At 38.4% G+C, this 19,012-nt stretch overlaps 2 pseudogenes; one reads left to right on the forward strand and one right to left on the reverse strand.

The window, feature by feature from the left end:
• Positions 1-758, reverse strand: part of LOC139568113 (NLR family CARD domain-containing protein 3-like) — a 55,110-nt pseudogene extending 54,352 nt beyond the window's left edge.
• The window catches only part of LOC139539829 (NACHT, LRR and PYD domains-containing protein 3-like), a 29,201-nt pseudogene extending 10,645 nt beyond the window's left edge, over positions 1-18,556 (forward strand).
• The last annotated feature ends 456 nt before the right edge of the window (positions 18,557-19,012 follow it).

The following is a 19,012-nucleotide window of genomic DNA, read 5'->3' on the forward strand; positions in this document are numbered from 1 at the left end:
TAACAATATCATCAACTATATGAATATACATAACAATATCATCAACTATATGAATATACATAACAATATCATCAACTATATGAATACACATAACAATATCATCAACTATATTAATACACATAACAATCGTCGTCTTACCTTTTATCTCTCAATAGAAACAGAGTCTGAATGATCATTCGGTCGTTGAAAGTTACTTTCGTTTGCTCTGCTCATTTACATATCAGGTTCTGCCTGTTCTCTCTCCCCTCCCTCTCTCTTTACAGCTCTTACAATGTGCCTTGGCATACATTCTACAACTGTCTGGAACTCTATTGGAGGGATGTGACACCATTCTTCCACAAGAAATTCCATCATTTGGTGTTTTGTTGATGATTGTGTTCAACTCAGTTGAGACCTGGTGACCTGGAGATGGCCATGGCATATTGTGAAACATCAGCAAGTTCAGCAGTCTTCATCACTGAAACTCCTGACAAACGTGTCCCAACAATTACCAATCGTTAAGCTCTTCCCGAGCAGGGTCACAGTCTCTCCTGGTTGCAGCTCCTCTCTCTCCAGAGGTAGCAGCTCCTCTCTCCCCAGGGGTAGCATCTCCTCTCTCCCCAGGGGTAGCAGCTCCTCTCTCCCCAGTGGTAGCAGCTCCTCTCTCCCCAGGGGTAACAGCTCCTCTCTCCCCAGGGGTAGCAGCTCCTCTCTCTCCCCAGGGGTAGCAGCTCCTCTCTCCCCAGGGGTAGCAGCTCCTCTCTCCCCAAGGGTAGCAGCTCCTCTCTCCCCTAGGATTTGAAGACATTGGTGGCTTAGCCCATAGCCAGTAGTTGGGTCCGGGAAGGAATTTCAACAGCTAAATCCATAATTATAACACCAGTGTATTGCCAAAAACCACTCAAGAACTTCAAACATAGACTCTGACCTGTCCAATGAGCCAAACTGTCTCTCTCCATCATATCCTATTCTTCTGTTGCTGTCTTTGTGTATTGCCTGGTGTCTCTCTCCATCATATCCCATTCTTCTGTTGCTGTCTCTGTGTCTTGTCTGGTGTCTCTCTCCATCATATCTTATTCTGTTGTTGTCTCTGTGTCTTGTCTGGTATCTCTCTCCATCATATCCTATTCTGTTGCTGTCTCGGTGTCTTGTCTGGTGTCTCTCTCCATCATGTCCTATTCTTCTGTTGCTGTCTCGGTGTCTTGTCTGGTGTCTCTCTCCATCATATCCTATTCTGTTGTTGTCTATGTGTCTTGTCTGGTGTCTCTCTCCATCATATCCTATTCTTCTTTTGCTGTCTCTGTGTCTTGTCTGGTGTCTCTCTCCATCATATCCTATTCTGTTGTTGTCTCTGTGTCTTGTCTGGTGTCTCTCTCCATCATATCCTATTATTCTGTTGCTGTCTCTGTGTCTTGTCTGGTGTCTCTCTCCATCATATCCTATTCTTCTGTTGCTGTCTCAGTAGATGTCCTGGTGAAACCATAATAAAGTCTGTTATATTTCTAGATGAATGAGGGGATGTGTTTAAGTGCATGTCTCCCTGGCTACCTGTTGCTGTATCACTGTTGAAATGCCTCAGTTAGATGTCCTGGTGAAACTATACTTTATAATTGGCTTTACTAAGGTTTGTATCATTCACAACTAAAGTTCCCAAATAACTGTTTCAAATGATCACTTTTACACTCAAAATAGACACTTCAAATGGGCACTCGCTCTGGAATGAGAAAAATATCCTTTCTATTTTATTCAGCTAATTACAATTATATTCTTCTTACTATAAAATCATATAATATAAAATAATGGCACAGGACTTATATGCAGAGGCCTATATTGTCTACTAAATGAACAAGCCTACATTCTATGACATGGAGCATAGCCAGATGACAGATAACATACAGTATCTAGTCAGATAACATACAGTATCTAGTCAGATAACATACAGTATCTAGTCTGATAACACACAGTATCTAGCCAGATAACATACAGTATCTAGTCAGATAACATACAGTATCTAGTCAGATAACATACAGTATCTAGTCAGATAACATACAGTATCTAGCCAGATAACATACAGTATCTAGCCAGATAACATACAGTATCTAGTCAGATAACATACAGTATCTAGTCAGATAACATACAGTATCTAGCCAGATAACATACAGTATCTAGTCAGATAACACACAGTATCTAGCCAGTTAACATACAGTATCTAGCCAGTTAACATACAGTATCTAGTCAGATAACATACAGTATCTAGTCAGATAACATACAGTATCTAGTCAGATAACATACAGTATCTAGTCAGATAACATACAGTATCTAGTCAGATAACATACAGTATCTAGTCAGATAACATACAGTATCTAGTCTGATAACATACAGTATCTAGCCAGATAACATACAGTATCTAGCCAGATAACATACAGTATCTAGTCAGATAACATACAGTATCTAGTCAGATAACACACAGTATCTAGCCAGTTAACATACAGTATCTAGTCAGATAACATACAGTATCTAGTCAGATAACATACAGTATCTAGTCTGATAACATACAGTATCTAGTCAGATAACATACAGTATCTAGTCTGATAACATACAGTATCTAGCCAGATAACATACAGTATCTAGCCAGATAACATACAGTATCTAGTCAGATAACATACAGTATCTAGTCAGATAACACACAGTATCTAGCCAGTTAACATACAGTATCTAGTCAGATAACATACAGTATCTAGTCAGATAACATACAGTATCTAGTCAGATAACATACAGTATCTAGTCAGATAACATACAGTATCTAGTCAGATAACATACAGTATCTAGTCAGATAACATACAGTATCTAGCCAGATAACATACAGTATCTAGCCAGATAACATACAGTATCTAGTCAGATAACATACAGTATCTAGTCAGATAACATACAGTATCTAGTCAGATAACACACAGTATCTAGCCAGTTAACATACAGTATCTAGCCAGATAACATACAGTATCTAGTCAGATAACATACAGTATCTAGTCAGATAACATACAGTATCTAGTCAGATAACATACAGTATCTAGTCAGATAACACACAGTATCTAGTCAGATAACATACAGTATCTAGTCAGATAACATACAGTATCTAACATACAGTATCTAGTCAGATAACATACAGTATCTAGCCAGATAACATACAGTATCTAGCCAGATAACATACAGTATCTAGTCTGATAACATACAGTATCTAGTCAGATAACATACAGTATCTAGTCAGATAACACACAGTATCTAGCCAGTTAACATACAGTATCTAGCCAGATAACATACAGTATCTAGTCAGATAACACACAGTATCTAGTCAGATAACATACAGTATCTAGTCTGATAACATACAGTATCTAGTCAGATAACATACAGTATCTAGTCAGATAACATACAGTATCTAGTCAGATAACATACAGTATCTAGTCAGATAACATACAGTATCTAGCCAGATAACATACAGCATCTAGCCAGATAACATACAGTATCTAGTCAGATAACATACAGTATCTAGTCAGATAACATACAGTATCTAGTCAGATAACACACAGTATCTAGCCAGTTAACATACAGTATCTAGCCAGATAACATACAGTATCTAGTCAGATAACATACAGTATCTAGTCAGATAACATACAGTATCTAGTCAGATAACATACAGTATCTAGTCAGATAACACACAGTATCTAGTCAGATAACATACAGTATCTAGTCAGATAACATACAGTATCTAACATACAGTATCTAGTCAGATAACATACAGTATCTAGCCAGATAACATACAGTATCTAGCCAGATAACATACAGTATCTAGTCTGATAACATACAGTATCTAGTCAGATAACATACAGTATCTAGTCAGATAACACACAGTATCTAGCCAGTTAACATACAGTATCTAGCCAGATAACATACAGTATCTAGTCAGATAACACACAGTATCTAGTCAGATAACATACAGTATCTAGTCTGATAACATACAGTATCTAGTCAGATAACATACAGTATCTAGTCAGATAACATACAGTATCTAGTCAGATAACATACAGTATCTAGTCAGATAACATACAGTATCTAGTCAGATAACATACAGTATCTAGTCAGATAACATACAGTATCTAGTCTGATAACATACAGTATCTAGTCAGATAACATACAGTATCTAGTCTGATAACATACAGTATCTAGCCAGATAACATACAGTATCTAGTCAGATAACATACAGTATCTAGTCAGATAACACACAGTATCTAGCCAGTTAACATACAGTATCTAGTCAGATAACATACAGTATCTAGTCAGATAACATACAGTATCTAGTCAGATAACATACAGTATCTAGTCAGATAACATACAGTATCTAGTCAGATAACATACAGTATCTAGTCAGATAACATACAGTATCTAGCCAGATAACATACAGTATCTAGCCAGATAACATACAGTATCTAGTCAGATAACATACAGTATCTAGTCAGATAACATACAGTATCTAGTCAGATAACACACAGTATCTAGCCAGTTAACATACAGTATCTAGCCAGATAACATACAGTATCTAGTCAGATAACATACAGTATCTAGTCAGATAACATACAGTATCTAGTCAGATAACATACAGTATCTAGTCAGATAACACACAGTATCTAGTCAGATAACATACAGTATCTAGTCAGATAACATACAGTATCTAACATACAGTATCTAGTCAGATAACATACAGTATCTAGCCAGATAACATACAGTATCTAGCCAGATAACATACAGTATCTAGTCTGATAACATACAGTATCTAGTCAGATAACATACAGTATCTAGTCAGATAACACACAGTATCTAGCCAGTTAACATACAGTATCTAGCCAGATAACATACAGTATCTAGTCAGATAACACACAGTATCTAGTCAGATAACATACAGTATCTAGTCTGATAACATACAGTATCTAGTCAGATAACATACAGTATCTAGTCAGATAACATACAGTATCTAGTCAGATAACATACAGTATCTAGTCAGATAACATACAGTATCTAGTCAGATAACATACAGTATCTAGCCAGATAACATACAGTATCTAGCCAGATAACATACAGTATCTAGTCAGATAACATACAGTATCTAGTCAGATAACATACAGTATCTAGTCAGATAACACACAGTATCTAGCCAGTTAACATACAGTATCTAGTCAGATAACATACAGTATCTAGCCAGATAACATACAGTATCTAGCCAGATAACATACAGTATCTAGTCTGATAACATACAGTATCTAGTCAGATAACACACAGTATCTAGTCAGATAACATACAGTATCTAGTCAGATAACATACAGTATCTAGCCAGATAACATACAGTATCTAGTCAGATAACACACAGTATCTAGTCAGATAACATACAGTATCTAGTCTGATAACATACAGTATCTAGTCAGATAACATACAGTATCTAGTCAGATAACATACAGTATCTAGTCAGATAACATACAGTATCTAGTCAGATAACATACAGTATCTAGTCAGATAACATACAGTATCTAGTCAGATAACATACAGTATCTAGTCAGATAACATACAGTATCTAGTCAGATAACATACAGTATCTAGTCAGATAACATACAGTATCTAGTCAGATAACATACAGTATCTAGTCAGATAACACACAGTATCTAGTCAGATAACATACAGTATCTAGTCAGATAACATACAGTATCTAACATACAGTATCTAGTCAGATAACATACAGTATCTAGCCAGATAACATACAGTATCTAGCCAGATAACATACAGTATCTAGTCTGATAACATACAGTATCTAGTCAGATAACATACAGTATCTAGTCAGATAACACACAGTATCTAGCCAGTTAACATACAGTATCTAGCCAGATAACATACAGTATCTAGTCAGATAACACACAGTATCTAGTCAGATAACATACAGTATCTAGTCTGATAACATACAGTATCTAGTCAGATAACATACAGTATCTAGTCAGATAACATACAGTATCTAGTCAGATAACATACAGTATCTAGTCAGATAACATACAGTATCTAGTCAGATAACATACAGTATCTAGTCAGATAACATACAGTATCTAGTCAGATAACATACAGTATCTAGTCTGATAACATACAGTATCTAGTCAGATAACATACAGTATCTAGTCAGATAACATACAGTATCTAGTCAGATAACACACAGTATCTAGTCAGATAACATACAGTATCTAGTCAGATAACATACAGTATCTAACATACAGTATCTAGTCAGATAACATACAGTATCTAGCCAGATAACATACAGTATCTAGCCAGATAACATACAGTATCTAGTCTGATAACATACAGTATCTAGTCAGATAACATACAGTATCTAGTCAGATAACACACAGTATCTAGCCAGTTAACATACAGTATCTAGCCAGATAACATACAGTATCTAGTCAGATAACACACAGTATCTAGTCAGATAACATACAGTATCTAGTCTGATAACATACAGTATCTAGTCAGATAACATACAGTATCTAGTCAGATAACATACAGTATCTAGTCAGATAACATACAGTATCTAGTCAGATAACATACAGTATCTAGTCAGATAACATACAGTATCTAGTCAGATAACATACAGTATCTAGTCTGATAACATACAGTATCTAGTCAGATAACATACAGTATCTAGTCTGATAACATACAGTATCTAGCCAGATAACATACAGTATCTAGCCAGATAACATACAGTATCTAGTCAGATAACATACAGTATCTAGTCAGATAACATACAGTATCTAGCCAGATAACATACAGTATCTAGTCAGATAACACACAGTATCTAGTCAGATAACATACAGTATCTAGTCAGATAACATACAGTATCTAACATACAGTATCTAGTCAGATAACATACAGTATCTAGCCAGATAACATACAGTATCTAGCCAGATAACATACAGTATCTAGTCTGATAACATACAGTATCTAGCCAGATAACATACAGTATCTAGTCAGATAACACACAGTATCTAGTCAGATAACATACAGTATCTAGTCTGATAACATACAGTATCTAGTCAGATAACATACAGTATCTAGTCAGATAACATACAGTATCTAGTCAGATAACATACAGTATCTAGTCAGATAACATACAGTATCTAGTCAGATAACATACAGTATCTAGCCAGATAACATACAGTATCTAGCCAGATAACATACAGTATCTAGTCAGATAACATACAGTATCTAGTCAGATAACATACAGTATCTAGTCAGATAACACACAGTATCTAGCCAGTTAACATACAGTATCTAGCCAGATAACATACAGTATCTAGTCAGATAACATACAGTATCTAGTCAGATAACATACAGTATCTAGTCAGATAACACACAGTATCTAGTCAGATAACATACAGTATCTAGTCAGATAACATACAGTATCTAACATACAGTATCTAGTCAGATAACATACAGTATCTAGCCAGATAACATACAGTATCTAGCCAGATAACATACAGTATCTAGTCTGATAACATACAGTATCTAGTCAGATAACATACAGTATCTAGTCAGATAACACACAGTATCTAGCCAGTTAACATACAGTATCTAGCCAGATAACATACAGTATCTAGTCAGATAACACACAGTATCTAGTCAGATAACATACAGTATCTAGTCTGATAACATACAGTATCTAGTCAGATAACATACAGTATCTAGTCAGATAACATACAGTATCTAGTCAGATAACATACAGTATCTAGTCAGATAACATACAGTATCTAGTCAGATAACATACAGTATCTAGTCAGATAACATACAGTATCTAGTCAGATAACATACAGTATCTAGTCAGATAACATACAGTATCTAGTCAGATAACATACAGTATCTAGTCAGATAACATACAGTATCTAGTCAGATAACATACAGTATCTAGTCAGATAACACACAGTATCTAGTCAGATAACATACAGTATCTAGTCAGATAACATACAGTATCTAACATACAGTATCTAGTCAGATAACACACAGTATCTAGTCAGATAACATACAGTATCTAGTCTGATAACATACAGTATCTAGTCAGATAACATACAGTATCTAGTCAGATAACATACAGTATCTAGTCAGATAACATACAGTATCTAGTCAGATAACATACAGTATCTAGTCAGATAACATACAGTATCTAGTCAGATAACATACAGTATCTAGTCAGATAACATACAGTATCTAGTCTGATAACATACAGTATCTAGTCAGATAACATACAGTATCTAGTCAGATAACATACAGTATCTAGTCAGATAACATACAGTATCTAGTCAGATAACATACAGTATCTAGTCAGATAACATACAGTATCTAGTCAGATAACATACAGTATCTAGTCAGATAACATACAGTATCTAGCCAGATAACATACAGTATCTAGCCAGATAACATACAGTATCTAGTCAGATAACATACAGTATCTAGTCAGATAACATACAGTATCTAGTCAGATAACACACAGTATCTAGCCAGTTAACATACAGTATCTAGCCAGATAACATACAGTATCTAGTCAGATAACATACAGTATCTAGTCAGATAACATACAGTATCTAGTCAGATAACATACAGTATCTAGTCAGATAACACACAGTATCTAGTCAGATAACATACAGTATCTAGTCAGATAACATACAGTATCTAACATACAGTATCTAGTCAGATAACATACAGTATCTAGCCAGATAACATACAGTATCTAGCCAGATAACATACAGTATCTAGTCTGATAACATACAGTATCTAGTCAGATAACATACAGTATCTAGTCAGATAACACACAGTATCTAGCCAGTTAACATACAGTATCTAGCCAGATAACATACAGTATCTAGTCAGATAACACACAGTATCTAGTCAGATAACATACAGTATCTAGTCTGATAACATACAGTATCTAGTCAGATAACATACAGTATCTAGTCAGATAACATACAGTATCTAGTCAGATAACATACAGTATCTAGTCAGATAACATACAGTATCTAGTCAGATAACATACAGTATCTAGTCAGATAACATACAGTATCTAGTCAGATAACATACAGTATCTAGTCAGATAACATACAGTATCTAGTCAGATAACATACAGTATCTAGTCAGATAACATACAGTATCTAGTCAGATAACACACAGTATCTAGTCAGATAACATACAGTATCTAGTCAGATAACATACAGTATCTAACATACAGTATCTAGTCAGATAACATACAGTATCTAGCCAGATAACATACAGTATCTAGCCAGATAACATACAGTATCTAGTCTGATAACATACAGTATCTAGTCAGATAACATACAGTATCTAGTCAGATAACACACAGTATCTAGCCAGTTAACATACAGTATCTAGCCAGATAACATACAGTATCTAGTCAGATAACACACAGTATCTAGTCAGATAACATACAGTATCTAGTCTGATAACATACAGTATCTAGTCAGATAACATACAGTATCTAGTCAGATAACATACAGTATCTAGTCAGATAACATACAGTATCTAGTCTGATAAATGAACAAGCCTACAGTCTATATCAGACGAGGAGGATCGGACCAAGATGCGGAGTAGGAGGTATTCATGATTTTAATGGCAAACCAACAAACACTACAAATAAACAAAACAACAAACGTGACTAACCTGCAACAGTCCTGTGTGGCCCAAACGCTAACACAGGAAACAAACACCCACAAAACACCAGTGAAACCCTGGCTGCCTTAGTATGACTCTCAATCAGAGACAAACGATACACACCTGTCTCTAATTGAGAATCATACCAGGCCGAACACAAAACCCCACATAGAAATAGAAAACATAGACTGCCCACCCAACACTCACGCCCTGACCAATAAAGACATATAAAACAAGAGAAAACAGGTCAGGAACATGACATAACCCCCCCCTTAAGGTGCGAACTCCGGGCGCACCAGCACAAAGTCTAGGGGAGGGTCTGGGTGGGCATCTGACCACGGTGGTGGCTCAGGCTCTGGGCGAGGTCCCCACCCCACCATAGTCACTCCCCGCTTCCGTATCCCCCTCCCAATGACCACCCTCCAACTCAACCCACCTAAATGAAGGGGCAGCATCGGGATAAGGGCCAGCAGCTCCGGGATAAGGGGCAGCCATTCTCCCATTTATTTTTGTTGTTTTCATAATCCATAGGCTAATCCTCTTGTTCATTTTAACAGTCCTAAAACAATATTAAACAAACACGACATTCCCTCCCTGTGTGTGTGTGTGTGTGTGTGTGTGTGTGTGTGTGTGTGTGTGTGTGTGTGTGTGTGTGTGTGTGTGTGTGTGTGTGTGTGTGTGTGTGTGTGTGTGTGTGTGTGTGTGTGTGTGTGTGTGTGTGTGTGTGTGTGCTCCCTGGATGAGGAGATGTAATCTCATGTTTTGTCCACAGAAACCAACAGGAGAGATCAGAGTCAGAGATTCTCAGTGGTCAGTCTTCCCAGAGTCATCAAACAGACCTGGCCTCCATATTCAGTGTATGTGGTCCTGTTATGCACATTTGTTTTTGTTTACCTCAAGTAAAGTTGATCTGTCAATCATTCATTAATGTGTTGATGAGAAAGCATTTCTTCTCTTGCTTAATTTATTTACTTTATTTATTTCAGTTGCTTGAAGAGAATATTATGACATTTGTGAAGAACGAGCTGAAGATGTTCAAGAGGATTCTTAGTCCAGAACTCCCAGAAGGCTTTGAGAGTCAGAAGCAGGATAAGGAAGTGGTGGACGCTGAAGATGAGAAGCAGGAGAGCAGTGCCAGAGAGGGGGCTCTGAAGATCACACTGCACATCCTGAGGAAAATGAACCAGAAGGAGCTTGCTGACACACTGGAGAAATGTAAGAGCTGTCTGCCTCATGTTGAATGCTGTTTTATAACATTTAAAAGCTGTAGCAAAAGTACAGCTAAAGTAGAAAAAATCTTCAGGCAAAAGATATAAATCCACAACGTCAAAAAGTAACGCCAAGAAAAAAATGAATATCCACCAAGATACAAAGAAAATCCACAAAGTGGTAAGAACAGCAGGGAAAAAACAAACCTCAAAAGAATAATCAAAAACAAACAAGAACAAAACCAGAGTACCTCAGGAAAATCCAACTGGAGAAATACATGTTCACAGCATGGCTGGGGCTGGGTGCTAACATACAAACACTGAGCAAAGAACTGAGGAACACTAAGGGTTTAAATACCTACAAAGAAATAAGGCACAGGTGCAAATAATAATTAGACCAAGGGAAAAACAAAAGGTTCAAAAAAAGGCGCAATGGGGGCATCTAGTGACCAAAACAATCCTGGCCAAATCCTGACATTGTTGTTAGCATGTTCAGCCCAGGAATCCATTTTCATGACGCACGAGCAATGTGTTTTACATGAATCATCAATAAGGATCCAACCGGAGAATTTCATTGTCTGAAGAAAGAGCATTGGAACGAGAGCACTCTCTCTCGTGAGCGCGCCAAAAGAGACTGAGAGTTTCTGAAGACCACTCAGTAAAATAGCTCCTATGAGCCCCTCCTTTATAGTAGAATCATATAACCAAAATCTAAAGACGGTGACATCTAGTGGAAGCCCTAGTTTGCTCATCCATAACTAGAAGGGGTATCATTTGACACTGTTTTGAAAATCAAGTTCTCACTTCCTGTTTGGACCTCTTCTCAGGTTTTTGTCTGCCAAATGAGTTCTGTTATACTTACAGACATAATTCAAACAGTTTTAGAAACTTCCGAGTGTTTTCTATACAATAGTAATAATGATATGCATGTATTACCTTCTGGGACAGAGTAGGAGGAAATTCCGTTTGGGCAATTTGTTCAAAGTGGAAATGCTGCCCCCTATCCCGATGAAGAAAATAAATTATTATAATGTAAAACGTTATAACCGTCTTACAATACTGTAGTCATTAAAACAGACGTAATATTAATATCCTCTGTTATTTCTTCATTCAGATGAGCTTGCTGTGATTTGTCAACGTGAACTCAAATCGAATCTAAAGACGAAGTTTCAATGTGTTTTTGAGGGAATTGCTAAACAAGGAAACCCAACATTTCTCAATAAGATCTACACAGAGCTCTACATCACAGAGGGTGGAACAGGAGAGGTCAATCATGAACATGAGCTGAGACAGATTGAGACAACAACCAGGAAACAAGCAAGACCAGAGATTGCAGTCAAATGTAACGACATCTTCAAACCCTTAACTGGACAAGACAAACTTATCAGAACTGTGCTGACAAAGGGAGTCGCTGGCATTGGAAAAACAGTCTCTGTGCAGAAGTTCATTCTGGACTGGGCTGAAGGAAAAGCATATCAGGATGTCCAATTTGTATTTTCATTCCCTTTTCGGGAGCTGAATTTGATGAAAGGGGACAAACACACTTTGATTGAAATTCTCAATCACTTCTCAATAGAAACCAAACAATCAAGAATCTCCAACTACGACAAGTACAAAGTTCTGTTCATCTTTGATGGTCTGGATGAGTGCCGACTGCCCCTAGACTTCCAGAACAACAAGATCTGTTGTGACGTCACAGAGTCAACCTCAGTGGATGTTCTGCTGACAAATCTCATCAAGGGAAATCTGCTTCCCTCTGCTCTCCTCTGGATAACTACCCGACCTGCAGCAGCCAATAAGATCCCTTCAGGGTGTGTTGACCAGGTGACAGAGGTACGAGGGTTCAATGACCCACAGAAGGAGGAGTACTTCAGGAAGAGATTCAGTGATGAGGACCTGGCCAGCAGAATCATCTCACACATAAAGACATCAAGGAGCCTCCACATCATGTGCCACATTCCAGTCTTCTGTTGGATTTCTGCAACAGTCCTTGAACACATGCTGAAACATAAGAGAGAAGAGATGCCCAAGACTCTGACTGAGATGTACACACACCTTGTGGTGTTTCATACCAAACAGAAGAATGTAAAGTATCTTGGGAAAGAAGAGACAGGTCCAAACTGGAATAAAGAGAGCATTCTGTCACTGGGAAAACTGGCTTTTCAACAGCTTGTGAATGGCAATCTGATTTTCTATGAAGAAGACCTGAAAGAGGCTGGCATTGATGTCAATGAAGCCTCAGTGTACTCAGGATTGTGCACACAGCTCTTTAAAGAGGAATGTGGGCTGTACCAGGATAAGGTGTACTGCTTTGTTCATCTGAGCATTCAGGAGTTTCTGGCTGCTGTATATGTGTTCCTCTCATTCATCAACAACAATGAGAATCTAATGGACAAACCTCAATCAACGCCCAGGAACTTTTTTTGCGCTGTTCATGGACAAGCCTGAAGTTACTGTCTACAAGAGTGCTGTGGATAAAGCCTTACAAAGTGAGACGGGAAACCTGGACCTTTTCCTCCGCTTCCTTCTGGGCCTCTCACTGGAGTCCAATCAGAATCACTTACAAGGTCTACTGAAAAAGACAAGAAGCAGCTCACAGAGCCATGAAGAAACAGTCAAGTACATCAAGGAGAAGATCAGGGAGAATCCCTCTCCAGAGAGGAGCATCAATCTGTTCCACTGTCTGAATGAACTGAATGACCATTCTCTAGTGAAGGAGATCCAAAGCTACCTGAGATCAGGAAGTCTCTCAAAACCCAAACTGTCACCTGCACAGTGGTCAGCTCTGGTCTTTGTGTTGCTGACTTCAGAAAAGGAGCTGGATGTGTTTGACCTGAAGAAATACTCCAGGTCAGAGGAAGGTCTTCTGAGGCTGCTGCCAGTGGTCAAAGCCTCCAGAGTTGTTCTGTGAGTAAATAAAATTACATATCAGAACTAATCATCAGGAAGAAATATTCAGTTTAGAGAAAAATATGTATTATAATATGTATATAATATTTATCGAATAACATATTGAATCAATGCATAGATTGAATCAATGCATAGATTTCTACATTAGTATAACATTATTGCCATACAATTCTAGGAGACAGAAGATGAATCTATATGCTGTTTGGGAGAATTAACTAATTGCATCTGCCATTGTCCTTCTAGACCACTGGTTAAAATATCAGTATGTTTGAAAAGTCATGATGATCTCTTTGTCAGGCTGTCAGGCTGTGGAGTCACAGAGGAAGGCTGTGCTTCTCTGGTCTCAGCTCTGAGGTCAAACCCCTCACACCTGAGAGAGCTGGATCTGAGTAACAATGACCTGAAGGATTCAGGAGTGAAGCTGCTCTCTGCTGGACTGGGGAATCCCCACTGTAAATTGGAGACTCTGAGGTCAGTATTCCTGTAGTTGGTCAACAAGTGATAACTGTTCACCAGATCCACGTGTGTTTACCAGGCACACATAGTCCACACCATATGTGTTTGGACAGTGAAGCTTACAGTTTTTCATTTTGCATTTGAGATAGAATGTTTCATATTACGTGACAGTACAGAATGTCACCTTTTATTTGAGGTTAATGGTGAGAGGTTAGCATGTTTTGTTGTAGCCTCTGTTATTGGTAATGGTGAGAGGTTAGCATGTTTTGTTGTAGCCTCTGTTATTGGTAATGGTGAGAGGTTAGCATGTTTTGTTGTAGCCTCTGTTATTGGTAATGGTGAGATGTTAGCATGTTTTGTTGTAGCCTCTGTTATTGGTAATGGTGAGAGGTTAGCATGTTTTGTTGTAGTCTCTGTTATTGGTAATGGTGAGAGGTTAGCATGTTTTGTTGTAGCCTCTGTTATTGGTAATGGTGAGAGGTTAGCATGCTTTGTTGTAGCCTCTGTTATTGGTAATGGTGAGAGGTTAGCATGTTTTGTTGTAGCCTCTGTTATTGGTAATGGTGAGAGGTTAGCATGTTTTGTTGTAGTCTCTGTTATTGGTAATGGTGAGAGGTTAGCATGTTTTGTTGTAGCCTCTGTTATTGGTAATGGTGAGAGGTTAGTATGTTTTGTTGTAGCCTCTGTTATTGGTAATGGTAAGAGGTTAGCATGTTTTGTTGTAGCCTCTGTTATTGGTAATGGTGAGAGGTTAGCATGTTTTGTTGTAGCCTCTGTTATTGGTAATGGTGAGAGGTTAGCATGTTTTGTTGTAGTCTCTGTTATTGGTAATGGTGAGAGGTTAGCATGTTTTGTTGTAGCCTCTGTTATTGGTAATGGTGAGAGGTTAGTATGTTTTGTAACTCTCTCACGTAGCTTCACTGTCAAATTAGATATGGTGTGGACTGTATACTCAATACAATCTAAATCTGATACCTCACTGTCTGTCTTCTGACTGATACTGCTTTTTAAACTGGTCTGGTCAGTCTACTGAAATATTTGTACTATACATTATTCTCTCTCCAAGCAACACTTTGATCATTTGTCATTTCTAATAATGAAACATCCGTTTATGAATAGATATGGCAGGTTTCAGGACACTGATGTATCTGAATATGTTGAATAAATATACTGCCACTATTTTCACCACCAAAGAATATCAGTGTGATTTTAATATGATTTGACTCTTTGCAGGCTGTCAGGCTGTCTAGTCACAGAGGAAGGCTGTGCTTCTCTGGTCTCAGCTCTGAGGTCAAACCCCTCACACCTGAGAGAGCTGGACCTGAGCTACAATCACCCAGGAGACTCAGGAGTCAGACTGCTCTCTGCTGGACTGGAGGATCCACACTGCAGACTGGAGAAACTCAAGTATGTAGAGGGTTTATGTCCATGTTCATATCAGACATGTTTGACTTATCAGGCTAGTTAAGACAAACATTCTTACCACCACTTGGACAAAGTTATATGCTGACTGTGTGTATGTGTGTGTGTGTGTCCTGTGTGTGTGTGTGTCCTCTGTGTGTGTGTGTGTGTGTGTGTGTGTGTGTGTGTGTGAGAGTGTGTGTGTGTGTGTGTGAGTTCAGGTGTATCACTCAATGACTGTCTGTTCTTCTGCTTACCGCTACAGTGTGGAACATGGTGGAGAGAACACAATGAAACCTGGGCTTAGAAAATGTGAGTGTTGACTGCTGTGAAGAATATGACTAAGAATAAGTCTTAATTCAAGTTAATTCAAGGTCAAAGACCACCATCATTACTTACTTGGTCATATTAAATATCAGCTGTAGTTCTACAGAAGCAGAAATCAGGGACACCAACGTTTACAGAGTTGCTTTGACAATGTGTGTGTGGCGTGTTTGTGTTACATTAGAAATGTGTGTTTGTGTTCATGCATACATACAGGTGTGTGTGTGTAATTAATGGGAATAAGTGTGTTATATATTACCATATAGTATAACATATGATCATTCAACAAGTCTCAAGTTACCTTAACTTCTCCTTTTGATACCTAGAAACATCTACATTAAATGAATTAGTGAAAAGTGAGTTAACATTCTAATGTGAATGATGATGATTTCTAATATTGTGTCTGGTTTCATCCATCAGATGTCTGTGATCTCACACTGGACCTAAACACAGTAAACAGACGCCTCTCTCTGTCTGAGGAGAACAGAAAGGTGACATGGAGGAGAGAGAAGCAGCCGTATCCTGATCACCCAGAGAGATTTGAGGGCTGGAGACAGGTGCTGTGTAGAGAGGGTCTGACTGGGCGCTGTTACTGGGAGGTAGAGTGGAGTGGGGGAGGGGCTGATATAGGAGTGACATATAAAGGAATCAGCAGGAGAGGAAGGGTTGATGACTGTGTGATTGGATACAATGACAAGTCCTGGAGTCTGTTCTGCACTGACAACCGTTACTATGCCTGTCACAATAATAATCTCACTACCATAGATGTCCCCTCCTCCAGCTCCCACAGAGTAGGAGTGTATCTGGACTGGCCAGCCGGCACTCTGTCCTTCTATAGAGCCTCCTCTGACACACTGACCCACCTGAACACATTCACCTCCACATTCACTGAGCCCCTCTATCCAGGGTTTAGGGTTTGCGGTGTTGACTCCTCAGTGTCCCTGAAAATCATAACCTGATACACACACACTGGAGACACACATAACACACAAACAAACACAAACACTGGACACACACACACACACACACACACACACACACACTGGACACACACAGACACACACACACACACCCACACTGGACACACACAGACACACACACACACACACACACACACACTGGACTCACTTACTGGACACACACAAACACACAATGCACACAGGACACACACACACACTGGACACACACACACCCACACATACTAGACAAACACATACAAACACACTGGACACGCAGACACACACACACACACACAGGAAACACACACACAAACAAAAACTAACACACACACTAGACACACTAACACACACACACATGCACACACACACACACTAGACATGCTGACACACAGGACACACACACACACACAATGATACACACAAACACACTGACACACACACACACACACACACACACACACACACACACACACACACACACACACACACACACACACACACACACACACACACACACACTGGACTCACACACACACACACACACTCTGGACTCACACACACACTGGACACACACACACACAGCATATTTTAATGTTGCGTTTATTATGTTACTAGTTTTTGCTTAGTTGCCAGATCAATGCTGCAGAGTGGTCATGCAGGGACAGCACAAATATTCTTGGAAAAAGAGCTGCACCTCTTGAATTTAGTTAATTGTCAAAGGTAGGTGTCATAAAAAGTGCAGAATATGCTTTTTCAGATATGATATAGAAATCAATGTTTTACCTGCATGTGACTGAAGGAGGATTTGATAAAGAGATGCTCCTTTCCCTGCATCGGCCAATTACAAGATGCTCCCATCTCTTCATATACAATTTGACTAATATACACCACTCATTCATATATCTTTATGTACATATTCTTTATCCCTTTACACTTGTGTGTGTGTGTAAGGTAGTAGTGTGGAATTGTTAGGTTAGATTACTGTTGGTTATTACTGCATTGTCGGAACTAGAAGCACAAGCATTTCGCTACACTCGCATTAACATCTGCTAACCATGTGTATGTGACTAATAAAATTTGATTTGATTTGATATTGTCACTCATCAGATTGCCAATGTAATCTTGTCTATAGGCTAACTCTTATTATGTGTTAAATTAGTTGTGGTATAGTTTTAGGTGTAGCAACCTGAAACCCCACCTCTTTAAGGAATACCTAGGATAGGATAAAGTAATCCTTCTCACCCCCCCCCCCCCCCTTAAAAGATTTAGATGCACTATTGTAAAGTGGTTGTTCCACTGGATATCATAAGGTGAATGCACCAACTTGTAAGTCGCTCTGGATAAGAGCGTCTGCTAAATGACTTAAATGTAATGTAAATGTAGTTTCAGTCCGGCTGATCAGGTTGTCTGGCATTGTTTGTTTCCCGGTCAATATGCATTATTCACAAGGCCTGGTGAAACATTTAGCATGTTTTTATTTTCCTGACAATAAATGTGATAATTATTAAAGAGTTCAAGAAAATAAAACAGTCCCATAACGGCTGATTTTTACTAAGTAAAATGTAAAAGTTATGGTATCAACCCACATGTCATGCGGTCAAATTATTTGCTGCTGATAAATATGCATAATAAACTCATCCTTACACTTTCTAAATTACATCAACCTCTTCACCTTCCTCATCACTCAGTTTGACCTCATTTAAATTACATCAACCTCTTCACTCTCCTTATCACTCAGTTAGACCTCATTTAAATTAAATAAACCTCTTCACCCTCCTCATCACTCAGTTAGGCCTCATTTAAATTACATCAACCTCTTCACCCTCCTTATCACTCAGTTAGACCTCATTTAAATTAAATAAACCTCTTCACCCTCCTCATCACTCAGTTAGGCCTCATTTAAATTACATCAACCTCTTCACCCTCCTTATCACTCAGTTAGACCTCATTTAAATTAAATAAACCTCTTCACCCTCCTCATCACTCAGTTAGACCTCATTTAAATTACATCAACCTCTTCACCCTCCTTATCACTCA

This window comes from Salvelinus alpinus, chromosome 1 (genome assembly GCF_045679555.1).
Source record: "Salvelinus alpinus chromosome 1, SLU_Salpinus.1, whole genome shotgun sequence".
In the NCBI taxonomy this organism is placed as follows: Eukaryota; Metazoa; Chordata; class Actinopteri; order Salmoniformes; family Salmonidae; genus Salvelinus; species Salvelinus alpinus.